General features: G+C 43.7%; 1 pseudogene; it reads right to left on the bottom strand.

The window, feature by feature from the left end:
* Positions 1-2,043: 2,043 nt before the first annotated feature.
* LOC133378481 (5S ribosomal RNA) lies at positions 2,044-2,162 on the bottom strand (annotated as a pseudogene).
* Between the last annotated feature and the right edge of the window lie 8,458 nt (positions 2,163-10,620).

Genomic DNA, 10,620 nt, shown 5'->3' with positions numbered 1-10,620 from the left:
ATCTATTCCTGTTACCTAGCTGTATGATGCATGTTTAGCTTGCTCAGAAGTAACTCCCACTGAAATCAATAGGATTTAGTAAATGTGTTTAGGACCATAGCATTACTTGGGCCAGAATACATTATGTAAGTATTAATCTTTCATATCGCTGTCACCATCACTTCCAGCACCACAATTTCAAGCATTTCTGTAACCCTAAGGCTAAAGTTAGGGCAAGATCCAAACAAAATTGAGCACTTTAACCAGGGCTGCAGCTAGTGGGCGGTCAGGTTGGGCAGTGGCGAAAGGCCTAGGAGTTCACAGGGGCCCCTCATCAGCCTGACCCCAACCCTACCACACTGGTGCTTCTCCTCCTTTCACTGTTGTCACCACCACCTCTTTCCTGAGCCACTTTGGCCACTCTCCATTCTGTGCGTGCCTGGTGGGGGGGCACAGCTGCTCTTGGCAGCGCTTGCTGGGCTATAGTAGTTGCCGGAGGATAGCGGACCTTTGGGACAGAGAGAGGGTTTCACTTGCATGCCTTGGGAGAGGGAAGAGGCACTGCGGCTGCCACTGCCTGACACAATGCAACTCAACTGCGTGAGGGACGTAAGGCGAAGGGAGCAGGTGCTCACTTGCACCTCTTCCCTGTGCGGGCAGGAGCCTCCCTCCTTTCCTGCCTCAGGGGCCTGCTGTCTGCCAGCAAGCGTAGCAGGAGTAGCAGCAGCAGCCCCTGTTGAGGAAGGGCATGCAGGGAAGGGGGCCCCTAGAGGGTTCTGTATGCTCAAGGGCCCCGGAAAACCTGGAGCTGGCCCTAAATTTAACAGTGCAATCCTAAGAGGTGTGTGTGGAAACTGAAACATGGTTGAATTGCCTGTCCTATGCCTTACCAGGGTTGAGCCAGCAAGGTGGAAGTGAGAGTGAAGTAATGCTTTTGTGCTCCTCTGGTTCCTGTTTAAATTTTATTTTTCTTCTATTCCCCCCCATTGGAAACAGTGTGAGTTCTGCCATGCCCTGATCCTTCTATCCAACCCAGCCCAGCTCAGCTGCTGGGAGAGCTCCATCATCTGGGAAGTGTGGGCTTGGGTGGAAATGGAGCCTCTGGGGGGAGCAGATTCCATGATAACAGACAGGATATCAGGTGCTTGCACAGGGTTCCCCTTTCTGTTTCCCCCCTGGAATCAGGGTGCTGGACTAGATGGGCCAGTGGCCTGATCCAGCAGGCCTTATGTCTCAAGTTCCTGGTTGCTCTACTACCATAACACTCTCCAGTCTTGCCCTTCATGGTTGGTTAAGGGGGGCATGAATGGCCATTTCAAGGTATGGTGAATGCCTGAGGGGCTGGTGCCAGCCGCCTTGAAGGAGACGATAGTAGGGCCACACTGGGAGAAAAACCCACCTTGGACCCAATGGCTTTCAACTACTACTGCCTCATCACAAATACCCCCTTTTGGGACAAGGTATTCAAGTGTTTGTGGCAGTGCAGCTGCAGGCATTCCTGAAGGAAACTGCTTATCTAGACCCATTCCTCCTTATCTAGACCCATTCCAATCTGGGTTATTATCTAGACCCAATCCAATCTGGGTTAAAATCTGTGTGGGACACAGGGCCGATGCTATCACTAGGCCAACTAGGCAGCCGCCTAGGGCGCAGACCTCAGAGGGGCGCAGTACTGACCTTTGAGAGGCACAGTTTTATACAGATTAGTTTTTGTAACCCTTGGGAAAATGCAACTAAAATAAATCTAGCAGTTTCAAGTTTTGTGCTTTTCATTTTTTCTGCAAGACATCTGTTTTTGAAAATTGAAGTTAGCAATTTTTTTTGGGGGGTGCAAGTAGTTAGCCTTGCCAAGGGAGCAAAATAGCCTGGCACCGGCACTGGTGGGAGAGCTTCTCCTTCAATTTCCAAGGATATCAGAAGCCCGCTCCACAGTAGCTCAGAGCAGGTCTTTTATGGTGGCTGCCCCTGTTCTGTGGAATAGCATTCGATTAATAAATTCCTGTTGAGATAAGACAGACACAGATACAGAGGTATTCAGAGGTGTTTTACCATTGCCTTCCTTTGAGCGTACAGCACCCGGTATTCCCAGGAGGTCTCCCATACAAGTACTAACCAGGCCTGACCCTGCTTAGCTTCTGAGATCAGATGAGATTGGGCGTGTTCAGGGTAGTATGGCCGTGAGGAAGATGCTTGTGTAGAAGGCAATTAATAATAATAATACCCTCTGGAATACCTTCTCTCCTGTTATTTGAGAGGAATGAACTATTGGGTGCTGTCATCATTTAGTAAAAACTTACCTGTTTGTATGGGCTTTTCCTGATCAGCAACTGAAACTGTCTCCTTCATTTCTCTATTTTAATCTGTATTTTTACAGTTGTAAACTGCTTTGAGATTTCTTTTTATGAAAGTGGTACAGTAATTTTATCGAATGGATGCATGGATTAATAAAGGTCATGACTTGGTTAAAATTGGTGTGGGTCAGGAGATGGATTTTGCACATTTCATTAAGATACCACCTCCCCCGCCTTTGAGCATTGATTTGCTCTGGCTTTTCAAAGTTGGAATTTTTGAAGTAGAACTAAGATTGCTTAGAGGTCTTTTTTTCGTTTATCATCTTGCCATAGGGAACAATTTTAAAATTATACCATATAAATAACAGGTCCCACTGATGCCTTTTCAGGTTGTTAAATATTTCAACTGAATTGTTAACCCACTGAGCCAATTAATGTTACATGTCCGTATGCATTATTTCCTGAAATGCATGGATTCTGGACAATATAGTAGTTCCTCTCTTGGGCACCAGAGGTCAGCATTGTTCTGTTCATTAAAACAAACTGCAACCCTCTAATTGGAGATTTTTTCAGATGGTGAAAAAGATCATTTTCTGATTCGTCTCACTTGCTTAGTATACAAGGTGAGTGCAATCTACTTGAGATCCATCATCAGCTGGCATGGTACTTATACACTAAAACTAGAAATGGAGAATCCATTCAAAATGAATTTGCATATGTCAGTATCTTGAGAATCCTAAGAAAAATATCAAAAGCTTCTATTTCTCTCCCAGCCTGTATCCTGCCCTGGCCGCACATACAGGTGCCATGATGTTATTTTCAGAAATTTCTGACAACACTCAGAAAAAGACTACTGAAAAGCAGCTGAAAGTCTTATCTTTAATGCATCTTTGTGCTTCCATATGTTTTTGACTACATCTCCCGTTAGACTCCTGATGGGTGGTGTTGTACAAAGTTTCTGGAATGCACTTTAATTAAATCTACACGCTCCCCCCTGGGCTCCCCCCAGTTTTAGCTAAATCTTGGCTGTCCTGTAGCCTTTGAAACATAGCTAAGATAGTCACAAGCAGCTCAGGGATCTGGGCCCCTTCGGCAACCATTCAAAGGCACAGTATTTCTATGAACCAGCAACAGAATTGTCCTTTAGTCCAATACCTTTACATGTTCCAAGGCATCAAGTCAGCCAGAAGCCACAGCATCATCCCTTCCCATATCTTCACTGGCCCTTTTGCTCCTTCTCTTCTCCCATCTGCTGTAGCCAGAAGAATGGTAATTTTGCCCCTCATTAGGCAGGGGAGGACTGATGGATAAACAGCTTATATAGGGGAATGTGGGCTTCATCTTCACTCCATGCCTCAGTGTATTTAAAAGTATAAGCCAGGAATGGGAACCTCTGACCTCTAGATGTTGTTGGTCCACAACTTACATAACGCTTGATCATTGGCCATGTTGCCCAGGGCTGATGGGAATTGAAGTCCATGAACATCCCCATCCTTGGGTATTCTGTATTCTGACTGGATATCCTTTAGCTTCAAGTAAGGTGGTGTTTATCAAACAGGATTCGGGCTCCTGGAAACAGGTTTTCTTTCATAAACTACATCACAGCCTAGATTTGTCTACCTTATTTCTAAGTATATGTGAGTGGGTATGGTCATGGCAGAGATGGGAAACCATATGCTACTACATCTACAGTGAATTTAGTTTGTGGACAGATTCTGGCCTCTTCGTGTGCAGCAGCAGCAGCAGCAGCAGCAGGGAAGTTGCCTTCCTGTGATGCAATTCCCAAATCATAGGGAAGTCTGGGTAAAGGGGCCTTAAGATGCTTTTTGGTTCAGATCTACCAAGTAGTAGCAACATTCAGGCATTCAGCCACCTTGTCTTATAAGCAATAAAAGTTATATTCTGGCCAAGAAGGCACATTTATGTTTACTGCTATATATATATATATATAAAAGAGCCACAAAACAGCAAAGGCAGGAAGCTGTAAGATTAATTAATGCAATTATATGAATTAATTCTTTAAATGCCGATTACAAATGTGGATTTTTATTCAGTGATGCTCACTAGGGAAGGATGTTTGCTGATGGCACTGCTGTAAACATTCTATCCACATCTCCAGAGGTTGGCAATGCATTCAAGAAACCATTCACACCACTAAATGATCCATCTGTTTATTTCAGTTCTCATTTCCGCACATCAGCTTGTGTGTGTGTTTCACCTATATGGATATACAATACTTTCTTTAGCCGATTAAATGATTAGGCAGCAGTTGATAGCCTGTTTACTCCAGAGCATTTATCATTCATGATCAGTGAACAGAGAGGGAAAGCCAACAGACTAACACAATTTTCAAAACAACATAGATGCATTTTTTAATCTGATCAGTAGTCAGTTTCTGTGAGCTATGCTCATGCATGGAGGACACATATCTACACGACTGGGTTCTGCTCATAGAGAATTATAGAATTGGAGGAGGTGACATTAAAGGCCATCTAGCTCACCCAGTGTGGAAAACCCACTACTACAGCATCTCAGATAGGTGGCCATGCAACCTCTGCTTAAAAACCTTTCATGAAGAAGAATGCACTGCCTTTCACGGCAGTCTGGTCCACTGATGTGCTTTCAGGAACTGATTCCATAGCTCAATGGCATAGCAACTGTTTTGCATGCAGAAGGTCCCAGGTTCAATCCCCAGCATCTTCAGGTGGAGCTAGGAACGACTCTTGTCTGGAACCCTGGAGAGCCACTGACAGTCAGTGTAGACAATACTGATGTAGTTGGATCAATGGTCTGACCTGGTATAAGGCAGCTCTCTTATGTTCCTAGGAAATCCCTTTCTTGTACTTTGAAGCTGTTCATTTGGGCCCTACTCTCTGGTACAGCCTTCCTCAAGCTGGTGCCCTCAAGTTGTTGTTGGACTCCAACTCTCATCAGCCTCAGCCTATGGTCAGGGACGATGGGAGTCGGAATCCAACAACATCTGGAGGGCATCAGCTTGGGGAAGGCTGCTCTGGAGCAACATAGAACAAATTTGCTCCATCATCCGTGTGACAAAGGTTCAATTATGATATACTGCACAAGGAAAGGTTCTTCTGGAGGCAACCCTGCACTGACCCCTCAACAGCAAAGGGGTCAAAGGAAGAGTGCAGTTAAAAAGTCTTGTGTTAGCAGTCTCAGCACTAACCACAAAGTGGTTGATTTCTCCATTGCTATGCTGTTTCTCTTTCAGACTTCGGTAGGCAGGGGGGAGGGCAGTCATCCCACTAGGTTTCCACCAATATGACCAGATACATAATTTGGTTACACACCTCTGCCAGCACAGCTTTACAAAATCTGTTCATACAGAAACATTGCTTAAATCACATCTTTGTTTTAATTTCGTTTTATTTTTTAAAAAAACAAATAAGCAAGCGTAACTCATCGTTCTATATTTCCACAGAGTATCCAAGGCAGTTCCAATAAAAATCTAATAATAAAACAATATCATTAATATCTTGTTCTTAAAAAGTTTGTGTCTAGAATGTGAACAGCTAAACCTTTCTTTTGGAGAGAGCTTGACAAACGTAGTTTTAGAATTTAATTATAGCTGAGCCACAAAAGTATTTCCTGCTGATGCTAAACTGCAGGCTGTATAAAAGCAATTTTTGTCACTTTTTTAAATGCTCCAAAATGGTATGGCTGTTCAGACTAAAATGTTCTATGTGATGGAGAAGCATGCCTTCCTGGTGTATATTAGTGGAAAGAATTGCAAACAAACGAGCTACTTTGTTTAATGAGCACCAAAATTGAGTGTGCATGGCTGGCAACTGTTAAAAGTCCATCTGGCCAAAGACAAATGAGGACCAGAATGTGCAGAGGTCCCTAGAACCTGGCTGCGCAGAACACCTTAACTACTGCCTTGGAAAGGACAGGGTTTCAAAGGTGAAAATGATGCCTCTTTACAAGTCCCTAGTAAATAAGGCCATAATCCACAGGCTACTGTGAAGTGCTACATACAGACATACTAGGCGGTGAAGGCAAGATAAGGCATGAGACGCTCTTTTTGCACTTCTTGCAGCTGCTCCTTCGCTGTGGCAGGGAACGAGTGAAGGGAAAGTGATGTCCCTGGGGTGAATTTTCATAACTGTTTTTGACAGGCAGGAATAATTACATAGTGATTTCCCCTCTGAGATTTAAACTTCCCTGTGTAGGCAGTCTTATGCAGTCAGGTTTAAAATCACACTGCATTTTGAACTACCTCTACGAGCTACTCAGATTGAAGGGAAGAGGTCAGTGGACAAGCATCTGCCTTGCATGCAGAAGGTCCCCATTTCAATCCCCGGGCATCTCCAGGTAGGGCTGAGACAGAATCCTGCCTGAAACCCTGGACAGCCGCTGCCAGTCAGTATATAGACAATATTGAGCTGACTCAATATAAGGCAGCTTTCCATGTTCCTAGAAGGTGGCGAAATGAACAGGCACCAGGGTTGTATTAGGCCCCTTCTGCACTACACATTTAAACTAGTATTATACCATTTGAAACAGTCATGTAATTTGTAAAGGGTTGTTAGGAGGCCCCTATTCTCCTCACAGAGGGACAGTCCCCAGAGTTCCCTGGGAATAGGGATTGGCTGTTAAACCACTCTGAAAGTTGTAGCTGTGTGAGGAGAATAGGGTTCTCCTAACTGCTCTCGACACTTAACCAACGACAGATCCTAGGATTCTTTGGGGGAAGCCATGACTGTTGAAAGTGGTATAGTACTACTTTAAATGTATACAGCAGATGGGGCCTTAGAGATGTGTTCACATAGCAATCTTTTTGAAGATCTTTACTAGAGACAATTGTGTACCACAGACTTTATTGCAATGGACACAATTACTCTGTAAACACAAATATTACCTTGCTTATTTGGCGGAACTTGGCAAAACTAAGTGGTGACAGCAAGTGAAATGGCTTTGGTAGCTTGAAGCACCCGCACAGAAATCAGCAAGATACTTAGAAAGGTTCTGCCAATCCTACATTGCCTGAACCATAGGCACAAACAGCTCCTAATACAAATACAGACATGGGCAGATATTGCCTTATATGGAATATAACAGGTGCTAACTAGGAATTAGGCAAAAATAAATGAAGGCCTAAACATATAGGAGCCAGGGGGAATCTCAGGCCTGACAGCTGAGTACAGCCCTCTCTGTCCAACTTTTGGGACTCTCCCAGGCCCTGTTCTGGATGTACATTGAGAACTTTTCCCTGACTGGAGTCTGGTCTTGAACTGTGATAATGCCACTTGCTTGTCTGGATTGAGGATATATATATGTGTGTTTATATCACTTTTGCATGGAGGGAATATAGCCTACTGTACAAAGGTAAGGATCACATCTGTTGTTCTGCCCACATTTGCCTCTGGCCCTGCCCATTCCTGGCATGCAGCCCCTGGAAGACTGCCCACGAGGGAATGAACCCCTCAGGCTGAAAAAGGTTCTGCACCCCCTGCACTCATATGCCAATGACTGGGGCTAGGACTAATGCGAGGGTTCAGAGACTAGATTAGGAAAATGAGACAGAAGTGAGAAAGGAGAAGTGGGACACCTGTGATTACCTGTCCCCATCAGCAGCATGCACAGGGGGAAGTGGCAGCAGCTCTGTGCTCGTAGAAACACGGATGGGGTGGAGCGTCAGAGTCTGGGGTGCTCTAGGTTGAGAGTGGCAGTCCAACCTCACTTCATATCACCCCCAAGCATAGTGCTACCATCAGGAGGCCGTTGCTGCTACTCCACCCCCTCAAAAGGAAGGCCTGTGGTTTCCGAAATAATACCCAGCAGGCTGGGTAATGATAGGGTGACTGAAGGTAGACAAGCCTTTGTAGGGTGGTCTTGAGCCAAAGTCCAATTCACCCTGGGTTCCTTGGAACCCTCTCCATACTGGCTAACATTAGGGGGAAAAGGCTCTTATTTGGGGAATAACATGAGGTTGTGCTTCTTACAAGAGTCTAATCCTAAAGGAAAATGAGCAAAGTTGGGAAGCAAAAGTACAAGGAAATAAGGCAAGAGTAGGGAATCTAGCTAATCTGAAGGGGTCCAGCTCCAGCAGGCATCCACGAGGTAGGATCAGGCTTGAAAAACAGTGACATGGAGGAGACTCTTGAAGGATTTCAAAAAGCTCAACAAAAGTGTCCTGAGAAGTGTCCTGCTACAGGAAAGGGACTTCCTGGCAGGTGTTGTCTCTAACACAAAAGGTGATTTCATTATGGCCAGGGCTCAACAGAAGTTATAGTAAATAACAAAGGATAATGTAATGCAAAGGAAAGCATTACACATCACAATACGATTTTCCTGCTTCAGAGTTTTAAGTTCCCAAGGAGTCTCTGACCTATCAGAACTCACTGCCAAGTGACTAAGACATCCCTTGTGGAGAAAGGTGGAAATGTTTTCCAGGAAATGTAGACCTAAAGCATTCATACCATAACAAGCCTTTTAAGTTGAGACCTATCCCAGTCTGCATCTGTGTTAGAATTGCTTGTTAATATGTTTTTTTAATAATATGTTTTAACCCTTTTTTCAAGATGTTTTTAAAGCGTTTTTAAAAAATGTTTTTAACGTTGTTTTGTTTTAATATATTTTAAGCTCTGTTTTTTGATGTTTTAAAGTGTTTTTAGCGTTTCTGTTTGCTGCCCTGGGCTCATGCTGGGAGGAAGGGCAGGATATAAATCAAATAATAAATAAATACCCAGCAACCTCCCTCCCCTTCCTAATACCTAGACTCAAAAGACCAAAAACCTCCTCACATTTCTTCTAGCAGTTGCTCCCTTATGAAAGTTTTCAGGACAGAAGGGTGAGGTATGACAGGTAGAAGGCCGCAATGCCCTGATAGCAAACACAGCCTCTCTTTCTTTCACCATGCGAACAATACCTTAAGGACATGAATTAAAGCAGCCAACATGACCAGTGAGAGAAAAATAATTCCTTCCAGTAATTAGTGAGACTGAGTTTTTCAGTCCATTTGCACTTCCTTAAGAAAGAGTTTTTCTGCATCTTTCCTATACATCTATTAATAGTGACTTGTAGCACCATTTAGTAAGCATGCTTTGCAAAGAATATTAGGGTGCAATCTACAAACCAATTGAAGATTACTTACCTTAGAGAGTGCCTATTTTCCTTTGTTATACTTGTTTAGAGCCCGGGAGCAATCAAGAACAAATAGAGAGGGTGTTTGCTGATGCAATTTTGGTGGTTGCTCCCCAGCTTTGAAGATTCCTCTGCTACAGACTTGATAATGCCTGGGTGTGATTCCAGAAGTAATACAACTAAGGCTGCCGACCTAATCCCATTTACCTGGGATTATGCCCTGTTGAATTCAATAGGGTTTACTTCTGAGTAGACATGGTTAGGATTGCCTTTGACATGTAGTGTTGGGGATTAGGTTTTACCAATGAACCCAAAGCCACTCCTGATCAAGCCAGGAGATAGCAGGAACAAGCAGAAGGAGTGCTGGGACCACACCAAGATAAAAGGTTTTAAAAGATTTATTGAAAGATGTCCAATTGACACGGTCAGAGGTGCTCTTGTGAGTCACTCATTGGAGGAATGGTAAAATGCAAAATTAGATATGCCTAATAGTCCTGATCTTTCCTGCTCATACACCACATAGCTGTACTGTAGTGAGGAAGAAGAGACTTGGAGAAGGAGAGGAGGAGCACTCAGAGTCTCAGGTGGTAGGCTGTGGTAGAAAACTTAGAAGCTGGGGTGTCTTTATAGTCAGATTATGTTTTGATGTTCTTTTGATATCTTCAATGAGCCCCGATATCTCATCCATCAATCAGTCAGCTGGCGCTTGTAGCGATGACAGTCTCTTAGCCCCATCTGTGTTCTCAGGACTGCATCTCCTCTTTCTCATACCAGCTTGGTGCCTCTCAGGGATGCCGGTCACAAGATCTCTTTAAGGGTACTCAGACTTACATTAGAATTATGATATTTGTTTATGGTTGATGTATTCCAAACACCCTCCAGCTGTTGTCACCTTAATAATCTTCAGCACCTCCCAGCCTCCAGTTTTAGCCATAAGCCCTAGAAAGAGAAATTCATTCATACCCACATATCCTCTACATGTTATCATAACATATACCACTCTGTAATCAGTGGCCTTGGCTAACTCGCTGGTTCCATATTACATACAAGCAATGTAATAGACACTGTACTCTGTTTTGCAAAGAAGGTGGTGAAAGTTATAAACATTCCTGGCTTTATCTCAAACACAGTATGTTTGACATTTTCAGTACTAAGAGCATTCTTCTATATATATTAAAGATACAATTTTAAATTGAATAAAATAATAGAATATTTCTAGAAAATGCATAGCAGTGCAGAAGCATAT

This window comes from Rhineura floridana, chromosome 2 (assembly GCF_030035675.1).
Source record: "Rhineura floridana isolate rRhiFlo1 chromosome 2, rRhiFlo1.hap2, whole genome shotgun sequence".
Classification (NCBI taxonomy): domain Eukaryota; kingdom Metazoa; phylum Chordata; class Lepidosauria; order Squamata; family Rhineuridae; genus Rhineura; species Rhineura floridana.
This window is presented reverse-complemented; position numbering and strand designations above follow the sequence as displayed.